We start from the raw sequence: 23,352 nt of genomic DNA, 5'->3' as shown, positions 1-23,352 counted from the left end.
CGGTGCCATGGGAATTCAGGCACTACAGGGTTAGGTGAAAGCTGAACGGGGGCGGGGGGGTTGTTGAGGAACTAAATTTTAGACTTAGCCCTGGTCTACACTGGGGGCGGGGGGGATCCAAGTTACGCAACTTTAGCTACGTGAATAACGTAGCTGAAGTCAACGTACTTAGATCGACTTACCGTTGTGTCTTCACCGCGGTGAGTCGACTGCTGCCGCTCCCCTGTCAACTCTGCCTGCGCCTCTGGCTGGAGTACAGGAGTCGATGCAAGAGCGCTCGGGAGTTGATTTATGGCGTCTAGACTAGATGCGATAAATCGATCCCCGCTGGATCGATCGCTGCCCACTGATCCGGCGGGTAGTGAAGACATACCCTTAGGTACCTAAAGTTGCAGTTAAGAACCTAAATCCTTTTGTGGAAATAGCTCTAAGTTTTGCAACATAAGAATTCTGAAAATTCTCATTGAAAAAACAAAGCTTGTGCCTCTTTCATTCTTATAGAACAAAACAAGTTGGCAGGAAAAATCAAAATGAAAGATGATCAGATTATTACCAATGAAGTAAATAAGGGCTGGCATCTCTATCCATCTGAACAGCAGCAGCCTGAGATGTTGTCACTGTAAATTTTTTTGCGTTGGGGGAGGTGGATGAAAAGTAGCAGCAGCAACTTTGGGGATACAGTAAAAAGTTTCAGGAGAGTGGACTGTTATTGAAAACATTCTGTCCAATTTACTAACATGAAATTAAACTGATACAGAGCACGAAGGGCAACCCCCTGTTTTAGATATCTCAGTCCAACACCAGTGCCCAGTTCTCAGGGAGAAAGAACTGACTCTAATCCGAAACCAAATTCTTCTGCTGCTCACACAGCTCCCTGTTCAGGGACCACTGCCAGCGCACAGAACCTTGCATTACAAAATCTTGGACCCACACAGCATCTCTTCCCAAGACTGAACATTTGCTCACATGCCAAGAAAAAGAACTTGCACGACTATATCTAACAGCCCCTCCTTGCGACACCTACTACATCAAGTATAGACATACCATGCTATCAGGCAATAATTTATTGTACAAAGCATTCACTCTGCTCTCATCTAAATAAGAATTTCACCTTAGACTTCAATGGGAGCAGAGCCAAGGTCCCAATCATGCAAATCTTTACACCAACGAGTAGCCCTTCCAGGAGTAGTTCCATGGATGTTAGGGAAGACTTGTGTGACGAAAGCTTTGAGGGACCAGGCCCAAAGCTCTTAACTAGGTGCATGCATGTGTGTGAAGTATACAATAGGGAAGGGTATTAGCTGGTGTGGGGCAGCTCCAGTCAATGAACTAAATGGAACTACAGCAATTTACACCAGTTAAGAATCTGACCCAGCGTTTTTAATGTTACTGCCCAGGACTCAGGAGCAGAAGGTGGCATTTCATTTGACTACAGTTGCCTTTTACAGGCATTAATGCAGGGCTAGGCTGTATCCAGAAGAAAATAGTTATCCAGTTTCAACGATTCATGTCCAGTAATAGTAGAACTACTCTCAGTTGCAGGGACTGAGCCCACTGACTTCGATGAGACCACTTGTGTAAGCAAGCGCCACTCCAATAAGCAAAGACTGCAAGATCAGGCCTCTAATTGTAACCAATGATAATGCAACTTCTTGTAGTTGAGGATAACTTAAAAGGATGGCTTAAAACTGAGATGCAACCCACTATAGTATGCTAAAATACCTAATGCTAATATTTCATAGTTCAGTTGTGCTAGGGATTTCACATTAAGGTGATGCTGTGGATGATTTTATTTATCTAAAATTAAGTCAAAGACAGAATACAATATATGTCACACTCTTAACGAGGCAGTTCACTCAGAACGGACCGGAAAAGGGGACAGAGGCAACTAGCCCTGAACTGTTTCAGAGTAGCAGCCATGTTAGTCTGTATTCGCAAAAAGAAAAGGAGTACTTGCGGCACCTTAGAGACAACCCCTAAATCAAACCAGTGCAGCTTTCTTATTGAGACAACATTTTAATGTTTAGAGACCTCTGGGATAGACATTTCCCAGGCATATTCGCCTGACTAACTGAAATCAAAGACAGGTAAGCCATCAAGAAATCACTGTACACTTTTTAAAAAAAATCCTCTTTCACTTACCACTGTATAAATTAAAACTATCAGCAAGCTCTTCCTGTGAAAGCATGAACAAGCAGAAGAGGCACTGACTGTGGGATTCATCCCAATTCTGAGATAGGGGAAACAGCCCCAGTCACTAAACGTGCATGAGATATAGATTAAGGAGGATAGTCCTCTTTTTGTTTCAGACACTTCCAACTATACAGGTGTACCTGAGCCAGACCCTTAGATTTGTGTCTCAACTTCCTCCAACCACCGTCCCCTTCCCCCTACCAAACCCCCCAAAATCCTTTTGAGAAACTTGGACTCAAATCTAAACTTTGTCACTCTGCTCTAATTCAGGGGCAGCTGCAGTCCAAAACTGGCTTTTCCCTGCCCCACCCCAGTAAACTACCACTAAACCTGCTTTCTTTTTTTACTGCCAGCGCAGGAAAACAGGTCATTTCCTGTGCCCTCTTCCTTCCCACACTGCTGATCTCTGCCTTCTGCCTCCTTCACTCCTTTATTCCTTCTGCTACTTTAGTCTAGGCCCCTTCTCCATCTGCCTCCTTCACTCCTGTGCCTGGCTTTGCTTCAGGGATTCACTCCAGCCACTCACTCCTACCATACCCTATTTAGCCTGGGAGTGACTAGGGAAGTTATGTTAACAGTCCAGTCTGGGCCCTTCCCTTCCCAGCACGGCCAGCCATAGGCAGACCATTACAGTGCTCAGATGTGAAATGGGGCTTCTCTCTGGCTCCTGCTCTGAAGGGTCTTGAGAGAATTAGCCACTTACCTGCCTACAAAATACTTTGCCTGGGATCTTGTCCTGCTGTCACACATTCCTGGCAGGGCCAGTCAGTGTCAGAGCAGTCAGTGTCAACTCAGCCAGCTGCTCCAGCTTGGACCTGGGGAGAATGGACAATAGACACAAATTTAAAAAACAAAACAAAAGACCCTCTTTCCAGCTCTATCCACAGTATAAACAAAAGCCTGCTGGGGCTGGGCCCCACTAGCATCTAATGGCTAGGGGCACTGCTCTAAACCGAACCAAACAGTTTATCGATTCGCTGCCTTTTCATAGATGGCTGGATGTTAAAGCATGATCTGAAATGGCAAAGGCCATCAGCTAACCCACTGAGCCATCACCAGGCTGACTTTCAGGAGACTCTCTCTCTATTTTAGTTAGTATAAACTGAACCACGGAGCTGAGCACCCTCCACTCCCATTTACTTCATTTTGTGGGATCAGGCCCACTTCTGGGGTTCACAGTGAAAAACAGCATCACGCTGTGTGAATCTGCATCTCCCCACCATCAGAACTCATCACCATTAACTAAAATAGAAGAGCATTCACATTTCTGAGGAATGGTAACATCTCCCAGAGTTAAAGGAGTAAGAATTGTATTGCTAATTAAAAAGAAAAATGGATTCATTTTTCTAGCGTAATAGTGAGTCAAGAACAAGACATACATATTTTAAAAGGGCGAATAACCACTAGGGGGCACCTTACTCCATAGAGTCCTTTTAATGAACTGGTAAGTAAGTAGCATTGTTTGAGTCGAGAAACTAAACGTGCAACTCTGTCCTGACTGTAATATTGATGTTGGGTTCCCAAGTATTTTACCACAGGCCCAGGCTTATGCGGCAAACTAGTGAATGTTCCTATTTTTCTCAATAATTGTCCTGTCAAAAACCCTAAAGAGGTTCTGTGTAATAATATAGACTCAAAGTGGATATTGCTGTGCCTTATCTTTGGTGAATCAGCATGGAAAAACAAGAGCAACCCTGAAGGAAAGCTCACTCCCCAGAGGCATCCTACAACACCTTAATGAGAAAGAGAGGGATTGATCAAGAGGAGTTTCATAGCCATTATTCTTAGCAGGTATTTGATGTAGAGGAAGAATCATTCTGTATTATACAGCACCTATTCTCCTCACTCACCATGAAATTAATACAAAAATATCTTTAGTGCAATTGTGTGGGAATTTTTGATGCTTGACTCTGTGTTTTCCTTTACATAACAGACTTTAGAATCAGATACAGCATCAGGTATTTCGCCTCTGTAAAGACCAGGTTCAATCCTTGTTATGTCAATAAAGGGAAAGAGTTACTTGCTTGAGCAAGAGTTGTAGGATTGGGGCTAATCCTGCAAATGGCAGAGCTCAACTGTAAAAGAAGTTGAAAGTACTAACTTGGCAAGACTGGGCCCAAAGTTAGTGCTTTGTTGCTTTGGCATTGAACTCTAGTTTTCCACTCTCTGATGTTATATTTTTTAAAAAATAATAGGAAATGCTAGAAAGAAAGGAGTCTGTAAAATCCCTTTGGTTCTGAAAACTAAACTCCAGTGCCTTGACCATTTGCTGAAGTACGCAACAGGAGAAACTGCACTTACCATAATCAGCTCATTTTCATAATTAGATGGAACTAATGTACTATAATAGGTGTTAGGTAGCTGGGAAACTATTCTACGTGGTCTCCAAACAAACAAACCTCATAAAACAAAACATCTACAAGTGTTACTTGCATGTTGCTTCTAGCCCACAAACACATTACTACACATCACCCAGCAAACACATCTACATTCATGTCTAAATGCAAACAACTACATGGATGCAGTGTTAATGTTGCAGGAATAAGCATTCAAAAGGGAGGAAATGTGGAAGTGAAGGTTCAGTGCACAAATTAAACCCTGCCTCCTTCCACAAATGCATTACGGTATTACCAACCCCAAGCATTCAAAAATCATGAGTCAGGCCCACAAATCATGAGATTGGCTTACAAATCATGAGATTTTAAAAAATAATAAATATGAGGCTCTTTTTATTTGCCTTCTAACTTGTGAGCCTTTAGGCTTAGCATTTCCAAACTTTCCTCTGCAAACACTGAGGCAGAAACTTACTTTTTATGTTTTTATTTTATTTTTATCAATTAAAGCTGAGTTTCTGGTGTTCTCACTTAACTCCAGGAGCTGGGGCTTTAAGAAAAATACTAAATATTACAAGACTCATGATAAAATCAGAGAACACTGCACTCTGATTCAGTAATTATGTGATCACATACTTCTTTACAAATAATATAAAATAATAGATTTTTTTCTACAACTGTAGTTAACTAGAGATTGCACTGTTAAATACTTTCTCTCTTCCACCTTCCATCTTGTCTATTTAGATTGCAAACTCTCTGGGGCAGGGACTGTCTCTTACTATGTACAGTGCCTTGCACAATGAGCCCCTGATTTCGATTGCTGCTTCTAGATGCTATTGCAGTGTAAATAATAAAGACAATATTAGGTTGGTGTTATACACTAAGTACAATTTGCTTGCCATAAGTTTTACCTTGCTCATTTCAAACACAGGGCTTGATCCTGATTGGTGTAAGCCTCCACAACTCAACACTGAAGCTAATGGGAGTTGCAGGTATTCAGCAACTCTCAGGGTCAGGGCCTTAAAATTTACCAGTAAATTTTCAATTTTTAAAATTTTTCCAATGAGCTCAGTCTTGAGGTTCAGATTTAAGAATCTTGGGCCAGATCCTCAGCTGGTGTAAATCAGTGTAGCTCTAGTGACCTCAGTGACACTACACCAATTTATGCCAGCTGAGGATCTGAGCATCCCCTTCTCTTACACTGCTGTCATCCTGGGCAAGCAGTTTGCGTCGCTCCTGTCACCATCCTCGCAAATTAATTTCAAGCTCTACAAAAGTGTTATTTCCCATCATTTCCTGTTAGTCTCTGATTGTCCAAGTAACATCCATCCTCATCCTTCATTGTCATCTTCCCCAGGATACCTGCGTATTGCTACATTTCTCGCCAACTCACAGGTTTATTACTCAGGCACTTGCCACCCACCACTTCTCATCCATGGCAATTTGAATTACCACTGAAATGACAAAACCAACACAAACACTCATTATGTGCTTTCATTTGATAATGTGTGTTCACCTAACCCATTATCTCTCCTAGTCATATTGAAAAGGCAGGTACTTGGCCTTACAATTTTTGTAACACATCCTCCTCATGCAATAAATACCTCAAGTTTAGGGCCAACTTCTTGTATAATCTCGATTAATTACACAGGCCAACTCAGTGCAGTAAGAATACTGACACACAAACCATAATTCCCGAACCTTTCATAAAATATTATCCAACTTGAAAGCAGCCATGAAGTCAAACAGAAAAAAATAATAATAATTTTGATCCAAACTGAGGGATCCATCCTATCTGATCTGCCTAGCAAATTCTAAGCAAAGATCAGAAATAGACAAAAGAAACGCAGTTCCCTCTAAACTTATTTTCCAGTGGTGTTTATGAAATGTCTTTATTGTAACCTCACTGGGGCAGGGACTGTGTTTTTGTTCTGTGCTTGTACACTGCCTAGGACACTAGGCTCTGCCCATGACTAGGGCTCCTAGTCATGTATTGTATGCTAGCGCAATACAAATAATAGTAATAATTAATAACAATTTATTTGTGAAATATACTCAATACAGAGTAATATGGAATTGGTACAATATTGACACGTGGAGCTGAATTCTCTGTTGGTGTAAATGAATGGAACTTCCTTGAAGCTAGTCGTACGCTTCCCATTTATAGCAGCATAGAGCTTAGCTCCTAATGTAATCTGTTGAGTCCAACCAACATATGTGATTATTCTAGCATTTATGCACTCTTGCTTTTGTTTCTATGATATATTTGGCCAAATTAATCCCTGGTGTGAATTCACTGATTTCAGTGGCATTGCATTGGGGACAACTCTCTTTGGCTCTCTCTTTAACACAACTTTAAATAACACAGAACTACTGGGTTTTCTTTAAAGTTTTCCAGGTCAAAATAGATCTAGCTGAAGTATTGCCAACTCTCTGGAGAGACACAGGATTTTGACTGAGGCTGGAGACTGGAGCCCAGTCTAACAATGATGTGACAAGCTCCAGAAGCGCCTAGCAAATTTGAACCTTTGTGTTGGCTGTCTGCCCCATTTGCCCATCTCAGGGCCTGGGGCAGAATACCAATCAGATCTCCTGCAGGCAGAGCTCCCTCCCCATAGAAACCTGAAGAATTCTCAGAGGAGGGGGAGCTGAAGAGCCCAGCACCTCAGGGAGATGCCTCCCCTCCTGAGAGCAAAGTGGACAGGACGGTTCCTCCCCATGCAACGCCTGGCCTTGGAGGGGGTTGAAGACATCCTGGAGCTGCCCCTCCTAGTTTGGAAGTGAGGAGGGAACCCTGCTCCAGCCCCCTGCCCCGAGGCATGGGAGGGGGGAAGAACCGCAGGAGGAGCAGAGGTGAGGCTGGTGGGCAGACCTGATGTGGGGCAGAACTGACTGTGTGGGGGAAGAATTAATTGCTGGGCAGAGGATGGGCAGATCCGAGGGTGAGAGCTCCTTATGCTGGGGTGAGAATCACCTTACCCACTACCTTTTGGAGTATGGCCTACACTAATTTTCTCTCTTTTACCTATGCCCTGTGGAGATGGGCCGGGAGAGTTCAAAAACCAAAAGACAAATCAAAAGCCCCTCACATTATAGTCTTTTTAAAAAAACTCATGTTTTTTGGATCTGACACATGATTTTTTCATCTCTAGTGTTTGGTCATATTTAACATACTCATTTTCCAAATTGTTTTCTCATCACGTCTTAAGGTGCTTACTTCCGGAGTCCGAATAAATTCCTTGCCCAGAAGCTGCTGAGTAAGGGCCTCTAATCTAATTCCCATTAAAGTCAATGAAAAAACTTCCATTGCCTTCATTGGATAGTAGATCAGCCTCTAAGCTACTATATCTGCTCCCCAACTACCCATCTATGCATAACCAAAAACAAAAATACAGAATTGCATAATCATTTCTGCATTTCTCATACACAGAAGCTACTTTGTTATGGAATTTGTGCATTTAATATAGTGACTAATAACTAATGCCTGAGGACAAGGCATTGTTGAGTCTGTTTATGTTTGCTATTATGGCCCTGATCCTGGAAATAAGCATGTGCTCACATTTACTTTGAAATCAGAGTACTCACAGTAGTAAAGTTAAGGATGAGCGTAAGTGTTTGCAGAATTGGGACCTAAGTGAGACAATGTGTTATAGCTTAGTTCAGTTTATATGGGTCTGCACTCTCTGTTCCCATTGTTTGAACACACAAACCTCTGGTGCAGGAGGAATCCATACTCTCTACTTCACATTAGAGCTCACTGAAAAGTTAAAACAAATGTTTTCACAAGGATAAAAATTGAAATTCTAAGTTGCTTCCATTTCATGGGGCTCAAAACAAGCCCTTTTTTCAATATTTTTTCCACATTTTAAATTTTTATTGAAAACACCAAAACTGTTATTTAAACGGCAAACAATTAAAAAAATATGTAGATAATGATTGAGATAATGTGTTTGATAAGTTTCAATAACAATGTCAATAATGTGAAAAATTTAGCAAAAAAACCCAAAATTCCAGTTTTGTTGTGAATGTTTGTTTCGAAAAAAAATGATCTTCTCTTGAAAATAAAGAGGTGGAAGAAACTGACCAGGGCTGACCAGACCCTGAAAACAATGAGCCATTTCCAAATTACTATTCCATGTGTGCCATATATCCCCCTACTTTCATGTGAACTAGGGAAATAGCCCAGGGTGAAGAGTTATTTCCTCCTAGTCAACAAGGAGTTAAACATTTCTATCAGCCTTGCCCCTGGCACATTAAAAAAATATTTTCTAGAACTGCAGGGGGAGATCCCAACCAAGATCTAGTACGTCTTGTGACAGGGTCGGGTCGGATGGCTACAGGAGAGTAATTTTTTTTTTTTGAAGCAAAAAAGGTATTTTTTTATTTGCATAACACACTTAGAAAACAAAAACAACAACATATGCAATGTGTAACACAACAACCAATCACAATTGTTTTCTCATTAGCTTCAGGGGAGGGAAGTGTTCAAGCTTTCCCTGGCCCAGAGCGGGGGGTTTCCTCGACTCTTGTGGTCTTCCACCCTTCCGAGTTACCTGGTGGTCCAGAGCAAGGGGGCTTCATCGACGCTCAAGGTCTGCCACCCCCTTGAGTTACCTGGCGCCACGCCTGAGTGTCACCAACAATTCCCTCCTCTGAAAGCACCCAACAAAAGGGGCAGGCTGTGGGGTGGACAACCCGGGGGGGGGGCACATGCACCCACATGTGAAAGGACCCCTCTAAGATGGTGGTGTCCGCAGCAGCAATGCCTGGGGCTGGGGTCCCTTACTCTCTCCCCCAATCAAAGGGTCAAAACAAAGGGAGCCGGATGGGGACACCGAGCAGAGAGCCTCGGACAGCGCCCACCGCTCCTCAAAAGCATCAATGGAATCGGTGGACGCCACCCAGAGGAACTCTGCCGGGATATGTGAACGAACTGAGGATCAGAAAACGGCCCCACAGTCACAGGAAACTCCATCAGCCAACCTCCTCTCTCTGGTTTTATAGATGGCTGTTTTAGCCAGGGCCAGGAGGAGGTTAACTAGGAGATCCCATCCGTGGCCTCACAAAGTCGCAGGAAGTGCATAAATAAAAAGGTGAGGAGAAAAATGCAACCAAAAACGCAATAAAAGATTTGTGAGGAGCCGGAAAAGGGGCTGCAATCTGGCACACTCTAACTATACGTTTCCCTCACATTACAAAAAGGGCAAGTATCCGGAATGGGGGTAAACCATGTCAGAAACACGCCCGTGCTCACAGCTCCGTGAAGGAGCCACCAACTGATGTCCCCGACGGGCCTCGGGACCAAGGTGGAATACAGGCTGGCCCATCGAGGTTGCTCACCCTCCAAAGGTGGCAGGAGGTCCCGCCACTTTGTATCGGGGTGGGGCACCAGGGTGTGGGCGTGAAGGGTGTGAAGCGTGAGTGTGTATAAATATTTCCGTGGTGCTATTTGAAAACTGACGGCTGTAGTTCATGCAGCCGGCTTGCAGTGAAAGGGTGAGAGGTTTGTTGGGATCGGCAGGGTAGGGGCCCAATGGAAAGGTCCGGCAGGCCTGGGGTAGAGGATGGGTGGGGTGGGCCCTCGCGCAAGGCTTGGTTGACATAAGCCTGAGCAGCGGGGGTCAAAGCGGCCTTCACCTCCTGAAGTACGCGCCGGGGGGTACGAGGGCTGGAGAGCCCCATGCGCCGAGCGAGCGTCAGGGGATCCAGCCAATCTCTCCGGTCATAGTCCAGGAGGTCTCCGACCCTCGTGACTTCCGCCAGAACCAACCTCTGGCGCACCAGGCGAGACTCCGCCGCCTGCACACGGAGTTGGGGATTGTGCAGCAGGGGCTCCATGAGGAGATCTGCTCCCACGGTGGCTACCATGGACCTGGTCGTTAGAAACAGTTTCCAGGTCCGGAGGAGGTCCTGGTAGAAGACCGGCAGCCCGGAGAGGTCTCGCGGAAAACCCCTCGGAGAAAGATAAAAGAGCTGCCAGTCGTATCGGAGCCCTTGGAAGCGGCGCAGGAAGGTGTGCGCCAGTATGCTCCACGCCGAACTACGTGCACTATAAAAGAGCCTCTGCAGAGCCTGGAGGTGGAAACCGTGGACCTGAGTGTACAGACACTTCAGGCCCTGCCCTCCTTCCTTCAGGGGTAGATGAAGAACTCCAACAGGGGCTCAGTGCATTCCTGACCAGAAGAACTCTAGAATCAATCTCCGGAGGTGGGTCAGGAAACCCAGGGCCGGGGCCAGGGTGTTGAGCCGGTACCAGAGCGTGGACAGGACTAGTTGGTTAAGCACCAGTGCTCTCCCTCGGAGGGAGAGACATCGGAGTAGCCTCGTCCATTTCCGGATCCGCTCTATCACCCTGCCCTCTAAATTTTGCCAGTTCTCCAGCGGGGAAGGGTGCGTGGCGGAAAGGTAAACGCCGAGATAGAGCAGTGGACCCGCACTCCACCAGATGGTCTGAAGCGCGGGTGGGAGGGAGCTTACCTGCCGCCAGTCCCCCACCGCCAAGCCAGAGCTCTTGACCCAGTTGACTCGGGCGGAGGAGGCTGCCGAATAGATGGCCTGGCATGCCTCCACTCGTGCCAAGTCGCCCGGGTCCTGGACCATGAGAAGTATGTCATCGGCATACACCGACAGGACCAGCCACAGCTCCAGCTCCCACAGCACCAACCCTGTCAACCTCCTGCGGAGGAGACAGAGGAAGGGCTCGATCGCCAGAGCGTACAGCTGGCCCAAGAGGGGGCACCCCTGCCGTAATTCCTCGCCCGAAGCTGAACGGTTCGGTCAGGGTCCAGTTGAGCTTAACCAGACACTCTGTGGAAGCGTACAGCACCTGGAGAAAACCCACAAACTGGGGTCCAAAGCCAAACGCCCGCAGAGTGCTCAGGAGGTACCCGTGGTCCACCCTATCAAAAGCCTTCTCCTGATCTAGGGACAGGAGGGCGAACGACAGACCGTCTCTCCGCCCGAGTTCCAAAAGGTCCCGAACTAGAAATAGTTTATCAAAGATACTGCGGTCCGGGACAGTGTAGCTCTGGTCTGGGTGGATCACGTCCGCCAGCACGGACCCTAGCCGCAGCGAGATTGCTTTTGCTACAATTTTGTAGTCCGTGCTGAGGAGCGAGATGGGACACCAATTTTGTAAATCGCGGAGGTCCCCCTTCTTCGGCAGTAAGGCGAGCACAGCTCGCCTGCACGAAAGAGGGAGGACCTCGCTCTGCAGAGACTCGGCCCGGACAGTGACTAGGTCTGGGCCAAGGACGTCCTAAAACACGCGGTAGAACTCCACGGTCAGCCCGTCCATGCCTGGAGACTTATTAGTGGGCATACGACAGAGGGCTTCCGAGAACTTGGCCAGAGTGAGAGGCAACTTTAGCCGGTCTTGGTTGCTCACGCTGACCATAGGGAGCTCCTCCCAGAGCACTCTGCAAGCCCCAGAGTCGGTCGGATCCGGGGAGAAAAGACTTGCGTAGAAGGCTCGGGCCCTCCCGCACATCGCCACCAGTTCCGTGAGGGGGGTGCCGTCTTCTGCCAGGAGGCAGGTGACATGTTTCTTGGCCCCCCTCATTTTCTCCAGGGCATAGAAGAAACGGAAGCCGCGATCCATCTCCCGAAGGAGGCGGATGCGGGATCGAACAAAGGCGCCCCGGGCCCGACTGTCCTCGAGGGCCCGGAGCTCCTCCCGCTTCTCCCGGCACGCTCCGCAGAGGAGTGGGTCCTCGGGGCTGGCGGCCAGACGTCTCTCCAGCTCTAAGACCTCCCGTTCCAACTGCTCTATCGCCGCATTTCTCCGTTGGCTGGTGCCCTGGGTGTAGTCGCGGCAGAAAAGCCTGGCGCACACCTTCCCCAGGTCCCACCATCGCTGCGCCAAGGGAAAGGCATGCTGCTGCCCTCGCCAGGCGAGCCAGAATTCCTGGAAGGACATCACGAAGCCCTCATCCTCCAACAGGCTGTTGTTAAAATGCCAGTAGGCCGGCCCCGGCCTCTCCACACAGAGGGAGGCTGTCACGGTGGATAGATGATGGTCAGAAAATGGGGCCAGCCGAATGCTGGAGGAGTGGGCTTGTGAGAGATGGAAGCATGATAAATAAATACGGTCCAACCGGGAGTGGCTCGACCAATGGGCTTCCACCTGGACAAAGGTGAACATGGAAGTGTCATCCGGGTGGTGGTCGCACCAGATGTCCACTAGGGAGTGATGTTCGACTATCTCCCAGAGGGTGTCCGTGGTGGCCGGGCACTGCTCGGTCCCCGAGCGGTCCTGTTCCTCGAGGGTGGTATTAAAGTCCTCTCCCAGGACCAGGCACTCGTGAGAATCTAAGGTGCCAAGGAAGACGGACGCCCGCTGGTAGAATTGCAGCCGCTCTGGGCCCGATGTCGGGGCATAGACGTTAATGAGCCCCTCCATACGGACCCGGAGATGCAGCAGGTGACCTGGCATGGCCTCGGCGACCCCTAGCACCTCGGGCCGTAGGTCAGGGGAGAACAGGGTCACCACTCCAGCCTGTTGAACTGTGGCATGGCTAAAGTAGACCCTGTGCCCCCACTCCAGCCATCAACTGTCTTCGGCGGTCAGGTCCATATGGGTCTCCTGCAGGAAAACCACAGAGTACCCTCCCTCCCAAATGAAGGAGAGCACCTGGGACCTGTGGAGAGCCATCCTACAATCCCGGGTGTTCAACATTGCGATGGTGAGAGGTGTCATGGGGAGGGTCGGGGGAGTCCTCACTGGCAGGGATGCTCGCATCTCCCAGCGGGCCACACAGCAGTCCATGACCCATCCCGAAGGTGAGTAATTTTTCATGGAAGACGCGGACCAGCCAGTAGGCCGCGGCATCCTGCTTCCCCATCTCTTTACCTTCCCCCATGAGGGCCCTTGTAGTCCGGAGGATTTGAGAAAAGTCCCCCCATCGCTGGAGAGCAAGTTGTACCTTGTTGTGTGAGCCACGGACATCCTCTAAAAACTTCTGCAGCTCTCCTCACAGCTCATGGGGGGATGGGGTTACGGCTTCCCGGTTGTTCCCCGGCAGGGCCCTTGGTGCAGCCCTGTGGTCCACTACAATGGACAAGCAGGGTGCGGACCCCTGACGGGGTGCCTGATGGGCTGGAGCTTCTAGGCCCGCCTCAAGCTCTGGGGCGAGAGGGGGCGGTGGAGGGAAAATAGCAGCTCCTAATGGGTCGGGGCAGGAGAACACAAAGGCCACTCCCTGGGGGTCATCATTTGGGAAAGGGAAGGAGATAGCCCCGGGGGTGGCAATGACATTGCAGGAGGTAAATTGGATAGGGGTAGGGGCAGGGGCAGAGGCGAGGTTCTGGGTTTCGGGAGGCAAGCAGCTGGATGGTGGCGCCTCCCGATCAGGCTCAAGAGTTAAGGGGGTGGGGAGGGAGCTCTCAGTGACACTAGGCGCGCGCTCTGTGGTGGATTTAGCGGCCACAGCATCAGGAGGTGGATTATCTTCTGTAGGGCCCCTACCCGGGAAGGAAGTCGATTGCTCCACACCAACGGGGGTGCTCCTGGCGACTCGTGTCCCGGCCGCGTGGCACTGGCTGTCACTTGAGCAGGCTTGGTGGTCATCAGCGGGGTGCCATCAGCGGCTGGGTCGGTGGAGGAGTCCAGGGGCTCCTCAGAGGTGGGAGCGGAAGCAGCAGTTAAGGGGAGGGAGCATGGGGAAAAGAGGGGTGGAGTGAGGTCACCCAGATCGAGATTTGCTGGCAAAAGGTCGTCCTCCCCCTGGGTAACTGGGGTCAGATCAAGGCCTTGATCTCCTTGAACATGGAGGAGAGGACACTTTCCGCTGCCCCGGGGTTCTCCCCGGCGGCACCTGCCACGATGGTTGCCTCGGAGTTCAGGGGGGCTTCGGGTAGCGTCAGGACAGAAGGGGCTTCCTTGAGGGTCTCGGAGGGGAGGGTCTCCCATGGAGGGGAGACACTGCCCTCCGGTGCTGCCACGTCTTTCCCAGCTGACACCGGTGGATGGGACGCACTCGTGGGCAAAGCAGAAGGTTCGGCATCGGTGCCTCCCTTCCTGGTCTTCCGGGGGGCCTCCACCTCCCGTAGATGAGGCGGAGCTTGAGCCTTCCACTTGCCTCGCTTCCCCTGGACTAGGGCCCAGCCCTCCATGGCATCATCTGGGGGCTAGTTAGCAGGGGTCGTGTCAGGGGGAAAAGGTGATGGCTCAGGGACTTGTGGGGGGGGAAGGGTGGGGCAGCATAAGGGAGGGAGGATTCTCCCTGGGGCAGGCTCTCTCCCATGCCTGGTGGTATCTCTGCCACACCCTCCTCTATAGCCCCCGCTAGATTGTCAGCAGTGAGGGCAGGGCTCTCCCGCTCGTCTGGGCGTCGTAGGGGAGGTGCCCCTTGGGCCTGAATGGGAGTAGTGGTGGTCCAAAGAGGAGGGGGGGCGGGTTCGGGTACCGGGCGGCCAGGGGCATCGGCAATGACGGGGCCAATGTCCTGCTGGGTCTCGGGGATCCCAGGTGCCCCTCCTTGCCGGGCTAAGGGGCAGTCCCTCCGGACATGCCCCAACGCCCGGCAGAGGTAGCACCGGGCTTCCCCCGTGGAAAAGTACACCCGGTAAGGGGCCCCTCGTGGGGGACTAGGAAGGACCCTTCGAGCGCCACTCTGTCACGCGCCGCTGACAGCAGTAAAAGTTGCACTTGCTGGTGGAAGGAAAAAATGTGACGGAGGGTGGGGTCCTTGCAGCCCAACAGGAGAGGACTGATAACAGAAACAGGTTTCCCCAGGATGGAAAGGGCAGGTAGCAGGGCAGCACTGGGGAGAAAAGGAGGAACAGAGGTCAGGACCAGGTGGATGCCCTGGTCCTCTAGCGCCTCTAGGGGGACAAACACTCCCCCCCCCCCCCCACTGCCAGGCCCCTCTCCACAGCTTCCTGGGTGGTAGCCTCCAATGCTAAGAAGAAAACGAACTTTCCATACAATTTGGAGGCCACCACAATGGCCGAGGGCCCCACCACCCTCGCCAACGCCCGCACGTAGGTCTCCACGTGGGGCGAGGTGGGCACTAGGAGGCATCAGACACCGTGTTTCCTTGTCATGGTGGGAAAGGGGCCCCGGCCGCTATTAATGGTGGCGGAGGCGGTGGGCGGGAGAGATGATGAGGCGGCAGGCGGGGGGGCTGCTGCCGCCCGGGCATACATCCTGGGGGCCGAGGGAGGGACATCCACAGAGCTGGTAGAGGGGGCAGCGGGGGAGGACGCCGTGGTCGGTGGCGGGGCTGCAGCAGTGGGGGTGCCCCTGCCATGGGGGGCCCCGTGGTTTTAGCGGGGCCCTTCTTCTTGCCTTCGCCTTTCCCACCGGCTGGGGGGGCTTCCCTAGAGTCTGGGGAGGCAATGGGCATGGCAGTGGCGGAGGTCACCCCGGTGCCCTCCATTGCCAATGCCCCAGCGGGGACGGTGGCAGGTGATTAACAGGAGTTGGGGTCAAGTAGAAAGGAATAAGTTGTGGGGTGGACAATTTGGGGGGGGGCCACATGAACCACACCGTACACTTGTCCAGAGAGTCCTGTTTGGTTGGCTGGTGCTTCTGGCCCATGCGATGGAATCAGGGCGAGCAGCTGAGTCCAGGGACAGATGTTAGTCCACCAGCAAAGATGGTGGAGTGAGGGGGTGAAAATTGTAGTGTGGGGGTTGGGAGGACACAGATGGATCGGGGGGAAGCTCCGTGCCACACCCCCTGTGTCCCTACAAACACAGTTAAGACACAGTCAAGGCCTCCCCCCACACGAGAGCACAGTTTGAAAGTTACTCAGTCTTAGGCCCCCTCCACGGCAATTTGTAGATTCCCCAGGCGGTGTTCCTCCAGTGGACGGTTTTTTCTCTGTCTGTTCCAGGCTTTCTTTTTTGCTTTCTAGAAATGCTGGAGCAAGTGATAAGATTCCTCTCAACTGGAGACGGGTCCGCAGACAAACAGCAAGCGTCTGGGTCTGGGGGCTGGGTCCTTCCACTCCCCCCCCAGGAAGCGGGCCAGCAGGCCCCCCAGGCAGGGATTTCAGCTGGAGTGGCAGCAGCGTCTGAGGGCGGGCAGGGGGCTAACAGCCAGCCGGCAGCCAGCCAGCACTCTAGCAACAGCAGAGAAAAAAGAAACAACAAAAAGAAAGGAAAGGGGGTAAAGTGCCTAGGCCGGTCAGGGGGGGAAGCCAAAAACAGGAGCAAAAAGCAAGGAAAGCCTAGGCCAGAGGGTGGCAACAGGAGAGCAGGCTACATAGGTCCCTTTTCCTGGGTAAGGTAACAGAGAAGGTTGCAGAATAATCAGGAACCTTCTGGAGACAATTTAGACAGACAGGCTGATTAGAACACCTGCAGCCAATCAAGAAGCTGCTGGAATCAATTAAGGCAGGCTAATCAGGGCACCTGGGTTTAAAAAGGAGCTCACTTCAGTTTGTGGTGTGTGTGTGTGTAAGGAGCTGAGAGTGAGAATACTGTTGGAGGACTGAGGAGTACAAGCATTATCAAACACCAGGAGGAAAGTCCTATGGTTAGGATAAAGAAGGTGTTGGGAGGAGGCCATGGGGAAGTTACGCAGGGAGTTGTAGCTGTCGCACAGCTGTTCCAGGAGGCACTCTAGACAGCAGCATTCCACAGGGCCCTGGGCTGGAACCCGGAGTAGAGGGTGGGCCTGGGTCCCCGTCCCCTCCCAACTCCTGGTCAGACACAGGAGGAGTTGACCTGGACTGTGGCTTCATGAAAATGGCCAAACTGAGGGATGCCGTGAAGTTCCAAGGTGAGCAAATCCACCAATAAGCGCAAGACCCACCAAGGTAGAGGAGGAACTTTGTCGCAGTCTGTAGATGTATTTTGTCTCCTTTGAAAGTATTAAAATAGCCAAGTGTCTCCCTCTGTCCTTCACTTACTCTAGAGAAATATACTATGCAAATATCCTTAACTATTAGGGGTGGTTGCTTTGCCATGTTATAAGGGTTATCGCCATTCTGGAACACATTCTTTATCTTATTAATTATCAATGGCTGTATGGTCCAGATCTGTGAACCAACTGGTAAGCGGAGTCTTTGATCAGTTATTTAGTCATCCATTTCCCTTGCTTTGTCTGAACAGTACCTCGTTGTTTTTTAGATGATAAATGTTGTATCCTTTGTCATAAGTTTAACAAGTCATACTTGAGAGATCAAACACTGGATGCATCTTATGTGGATGCACTTTATCTAATTCTTTTAATGGTTATTCCCCCCCACCTTTTTGGTAGAAATAATTTCCACATCTTCATCCCTGCTCTATTCAAAATGTATTCAAGTATCCTGAACTCTTTATGATAAAGAGTCTGATCCTGTTCCCATTGAAGTCAATTAAGTCTTACCATTGATTTCAATGGAAACAAGATCTGTCTCAAAGCCACAACAGGACTGATGACAAGGAGCACTTATCCTGATCCCATGCAAGAATAAATGTTTCCAAAAGTCCTGTTATTGACATTACAGGGGTTATAAGAGCACTTCCACCGACTTTCTACAGTTGAACCCAGGCTAGCTTTCTTTTTTGGAGACCCCTCAAATGTCTGTGTTTGATAAAATCTGTAACAGCCCTTGGGCTGAAGATCTTTGAGCTAAGCCAGCCCTGATTACAAGATGAACCCCATCTGAGGGGAATCAGGTGATCTAATATAAAAGGCAGGAGGAAGCTGCAGCTGGGTAACTAAGAGGAGAAGACAGACAAATCTCTGGATGGAGTGGAGGAACTGGAACTAAGTATGAAGTGGATTATGATTTTGGATTTTATGTTGAGGACTCATTGAGGATTGTTTGGATTATTTTCTGATTAAGGACTTTGAAGTTTGTGTGGAACTTCATTTGATGTTAAACCAGCCCCAGAAAGGGGTGCTGTGAGCCACAGCAGAGTCTAAAGGGCTCCCCAGATGAGGCTATCAGGGGTAGGCTGCTTGCAGAGCAACCTTTGGCCAGATGCTCAGGAAGTGGCTACATCTCTCTATAGTCAAATATCTCCTTGCTCTTTATCGCTGCTACCTGTCTTTTGGGCTGTAAGCTGTTCAAGGCAGGGTTTGGGTTTTCCTATATATCTGTATAGTACCTAGTATGCTTTAGTTCCAATGTCATAGAATTATGGTAATTGGCTTATTTATAGCTGGAGTAAAATAGCAACTGTTTTACAGAAGTGCTTAATTAGCTGCCACGGGCAAGAAAGCTGGTATGACTAGTTCAGACTGGCTTTATAGAACTCTCCCAGCAGTGTCAGCAAAATCCATTTAATGAAACACAAGATTGCTGATCAGTCAATGACAATTTATTCTGACAATTAGCTATCTCTAGGGTCACTCTTGCTTAGCAACTTGGAAGAGATAATTGTATGCTCATCATGTGAAGCACAATCCATTGTATGTCTACTGTATAAATCTTAAGTAGTTACTAACAAAAGAATGCCCTGTCTTGTCAAAACATTTAGGATCAGATTTTTGGGGTTTTTTTTAAGGCCACTTTGCAGTGCATAAGTGGCACTAAGTAACCTTAAATGGCTGGAGAAGATGTCTCTGCTAGCAGAAAACTGGCCTCCTAGACCAGCCACTGCCCCTTCCTCCCCAGAGTAAGGGCAGGGGGTGCCATTCTGGAGATGTTGTGAAGCAGAACTCTACCCAGTTCTCATCTAGCCTAAGTTACAGCCGCTTCTGTGCGAGTCTAGCCAGGGCCAGTTTACAGCTTTCCGCTTCCATCAGCATCCCCTACTGTGCTGGAGCATTGGCTAGAGCTAGGGCAGGATGGCAAATCTGCCCCTTATGCCCATCCCACTATTAAAGAGGAATGAGCATATCTGAAGCACAGTTAACTGGTTCCTTCTGTGGATTGATCACAAAGATGCAGCACTAGCTGTATCTTGTATCCGTGTCCCTTCAATAAGCAAATTAGTCAGGTGCAGTTATAAAGTAATTCTTTAGTAGACTATACAACTAAATAGGCTAGGCCAATTTACAGGGGTCCCATCTCCTCTTAATTTACTCAGAGGCTCTTTGTCCAGCGTGTTTCTCTTCTTCCTCCATAGAAGCTGGAAAAACCATTGTCAAAATGCTCCTCAGTGTTGTCTTGTTCCTTCCTTGATTAAGATACTTGCCCGTTACAAGAACTAGCAGCAGGTTGCATTGCTGTAAACATTGGAAAGAATGGTATTGTGGCAAAATGATCCCCATCTAAACTATATGCAAAGGCATTTAAGTTAGCAAGGAATTTCCTAGGGACTCCTTGAACCAGGAGTAGAGTTACACTGGTTTCCATTAAAGTCTTTTTGTTCTGCCTTTGGAACTGTGTAGCTTTATTGGCATGTATCTCTTGTCTGCCATAGTCACCATCAGCTTTCTATTTGCTTTTGTGAGCAATTCAAGGTGTTGACTTTGATCTCTAAAGTCCTGTTTGGTTTGGACCCTTGCTTCTTTATAGATCACATCTCTCTGTGTGGCATAATAGTTGAGATCAGCTGGTATGGTCCCTAGCTATTAATGTCTGGGGCTTGTGACCAGGTGTTCAGAGAGAGAAACCCACTGTGCCATGGAAATCAATTCACCATTGTTCCCCTGTTTACTGACTTTCAGGACACAGTCTAAAGTCAGTCTCTTCACTCAGGCTTTCCTGTGAGGTCAGATGGCTGGAAAGACTCAGTGACTTTGCTGAATTTTTTATGTTGATTATAGTTTTTGCTGTGCATATGCTGGCAGGCCCAAAGATGGGTGAATTTTATAAAGCTATAAATAAATTAACCCAGGGAGATCATTCAAGTTTGATCTTCATTCTGAATGAATCTACTATCCACGTCTTTAAAGTTTCAATTCTCTATTGTTTGCTATCCATGTAGTAATTCTTATAATCTAAGTGTGGAGAAAAAATACCTCTTCCATTTAATTGTCTGTTAATGTACTTTTATGGAAAACTCAGTCTTTTGTATAAATATTATTAGATTTTTTTTTATCCTTAAAATCCATCTTCAATTTTCCTTTAACATTTAGCTGTTTCCTTTAGCATTTAATGACAACCCCCTGAAGCCACAGTTAAATGTCACAACAAAAAAAAAATTGGTGGTTGAATTCTTCAGAAAAAGGAAATTAAGGAGAAAAACCCTTCCTTATGCTAATCACTGATATTATTCATTCTTCTCCTCTGACAGGCAAGTTTCATTGCCACTCTGTTTAAAAACACTGATCTTTAAAAAGGTCTCACTGAAAACAGTGAGCCCGGTAAGCTAGTAATAAAATAGAGCAAGAATTTCAAACTAAGTTGAGATGTTGGGTTTTTTCCCCATGTAGTCATTGCATCCCATACTAGGCGAAATCGGGGACGAATCTGGTCTGTGGTGACCATGTGTAGCTGTTTCCAAAAGACTGCCTCTCGCTGTGCACCATGCAGTAGCAGCTCTGGTCAGTGCAGACACAGCAACAAACAGAGGAACTTCAGTAGGAACTTGAGAGGTGATTGTTCCCAGGGAAGGCTCTTTGGCTTGAAATGCACTGCTTCTGGAGTGAGGCTTCTTCCCCTATGGAAAGATGCAAGACTTGCTTTTTTTAATATGGACAAAGATGCATAGCAATTCCTATAGTGGATCAGAGCCATAGTCCATCTAGTGCAGTATCTTGTCTCCAACAATGGCTAGTATCAGATGTTTCAAAGGAACAAACCTTCCAACAGCCAAGACTCTGATCCTGCAAAACACTGCTGAAACATATGAGTAGTCCAGCTGAAGTCAATGGAACTACTCAATCTAAAAGTTAAGCATGTTTGCAGGATTGAGGCTCAAGTACAGTAAATGGTTCTAATCCTAGTATGTGAGAGGAGCCTAGAATCTTAATCTTCTTTATCATGTTTTTGAGATACTTAAATTCATGTAATGGCAGCTACATACTACTGTGATGAGCACTTTAATAATGTGCAATTTTTAAAGGAAGCATTTTTTCTTTTACCAGATTCAGTTCTCCATACTCATTTGAACTATAGTATTTTCCTGATATGCTCAAAGGATATTTAGTACAGCTGAATCCTTTATCACATGGACACACAAAGAAACGTCTCCGGTTCTCAGAAGTGTCCTAGAAGTTGCATCAGTGTCGTCAAGAAAACAATTTTGCCTATTTGCTCTAATATGGGCAGAATGGCTAGGCTCCAGATGAAATATTAACCAAGTTTTTCTGTCTGTTGCACATAACAGATGTTTGTTTCCTTTCTCTTTTGCAGCCAATGTTTGCCTCTATCAATGCTAGTGTTTTTGTATGGAGGAAAACTAATTTAACCTCAGGAAACAAACGACATAAATGTTCCACTGAAAGCTGGTTCACACATCGTTATCTAAACAGACTCACTCACTTACTGCTTTATAACTAAACCTTCAGCTCACTGATTTAAAAACATGAGAATTTGACATGCTTTTTTTAAGCATTTATTTTGGATGCTTTGTGTTGACATTTAATTATCTTGATACTCCCTGACATGTGTTCTTGCTACATTAGCTGACAGAAATATGGATAAATGGAGCAGCCTACTAACTTCTTCCTAGAAGATACATGCTAATGAGTCCACACTAGAGGAAATCGGCAAGTATGCTACTTTCTGGGCTTTTCAGTTGAGTAAACAAGCCTTTCTTTCAATTAATTAAACAAATGTACTTCATCAACTACTTAATGTGCAGAAGATCAGAATGATTAATGACAATCACTGTGGAACTGGATTTATGATGGCCCATGGAAGGTTGGACTAGGCTCACCCATTATGGCTTAGCCAGAAGGAATAGGGGCTGACCTTTGAGTTGTTCTTGGTGCAAAGGTAACCTCCCAAGTGTGAACCAGACTTACAACAAGGCAGCAATATTTGCCTGACACAATTAATACATAAGTGTAAGTAGTCCCAGTTTCTCAGCTAAGTGTTTACGGTGGAGACTGTCCCAGTTCCAGCAGGGCCACTGACTGTGGCCGGGAGGCAGGGCTTGGGGGAGTGGATCTGTGGGAAATCTAGGGGGGGTGCTGGGCTGTGAAGGGGCAGGGAAGATCTGTGTGTGTTGGGGCACTAGGGAGTGGGTGTTCTGTGGGGGATGCTGGGCAGTTGTGGTTGGGATGTGGGCAGGGGTGGTGTTGTGCAGGGTGCTGTGCATTTGTGGGTGGGACTGGGCATAGGGAGTCGGGGTGTTTGGGGGGGGGGTGTGACATAGGCCCACCCCCAAGGGGAAGGAGCTTGCTGGCAGCAAAGGGCCGGGCAGGCCACTGCGTCTGGCAACTGCTGATTTGTAAATAGTACCCTCACATTGGGCGGAGTGGGGCTTGCCATGCCATGCCCCATTGCCTCTGGCTGGCCCATCACTCCAGGGACTGACCTCCCCACGCCATGCTCCATTGCCCTCATGGGGGGCCAAAAATATGTTTGGCGCCAGATCCACAAAAGGTTAATCCGGATTTTGCCTCTGTTCCCATGGAGTCAATGGGAGACTTACAACTGACTTATTAGGAGCAGATAGGAACCTTCTTTATTCTTGGGATGGAAGACATTTATATAAATTATCCTTTTAAATTCCTATATTTTGCATTTCCTCACAGATTAAGTTTAGATCTCACTATGATAGGTGTCTGAGAAATACAATAAACTGAGCCACCGACAGGCAAGCAATCCCATGCCAAGTAATAGGAAGCACAAGCCTCAGCCATGTGTGCAAACATCAGACACAGCAATTATTTCCTTTTAGGTGATCAATTCAATTATTGACATAAGAGATGTCTGTTTACAATGGCTTTCAGGAAAGTGATAAGATATCCAGTGAAAGGCAGAGAAGGAACAGCAAATAGGAAAGGCTTATCATTTTGCCAGTAAGAGGATTGTATGTGCATTAA

The 23,352-nt window shown here is 48.0% G+C and overlaps 1 protein-coding gene across 1 annotated transcript in view; it reads right to left on the bottom strand.

Moving 5' to 3' along the window:
• Nucleotides 1–23,352, bottom strand: part of LOC140916826 (uncharacterized) — a 60,469-nt gene that overhangs the window by 29,825 nt on the left and 7,292 nt on the right. The window contains exon 3 of the mRNA XM_078854253.1: nt 2,897–3,008. The gene's annotated coding sequence lies outside the window, so the exon portion shown is untranslated. The remainder of the gene's footprint in view (nt 1–2,896; nt 3,009–23,352) is intronic.

The sequence above is a fragment of the Lepidochelys kempii genome, chromosome 9 (genome assembly GCF_965140285.1).
Source record: "Lepidochelys kempii isolate rLepKem1 chromosome 9, rLepKem1.hap1, whole genome shotgun sequence".
Classification (NCBI taxonomy): Eukaryota; Metazoa; Chordata; order Testudines; family Cheloniidae; genus Lepidochelys; species Lepidochelys kempii.
The sequence above is the reverse complement of the archived record's forward strand: the minus strand, read 5'-3'. Positions and strand labels throughout refer to the sequence as shown.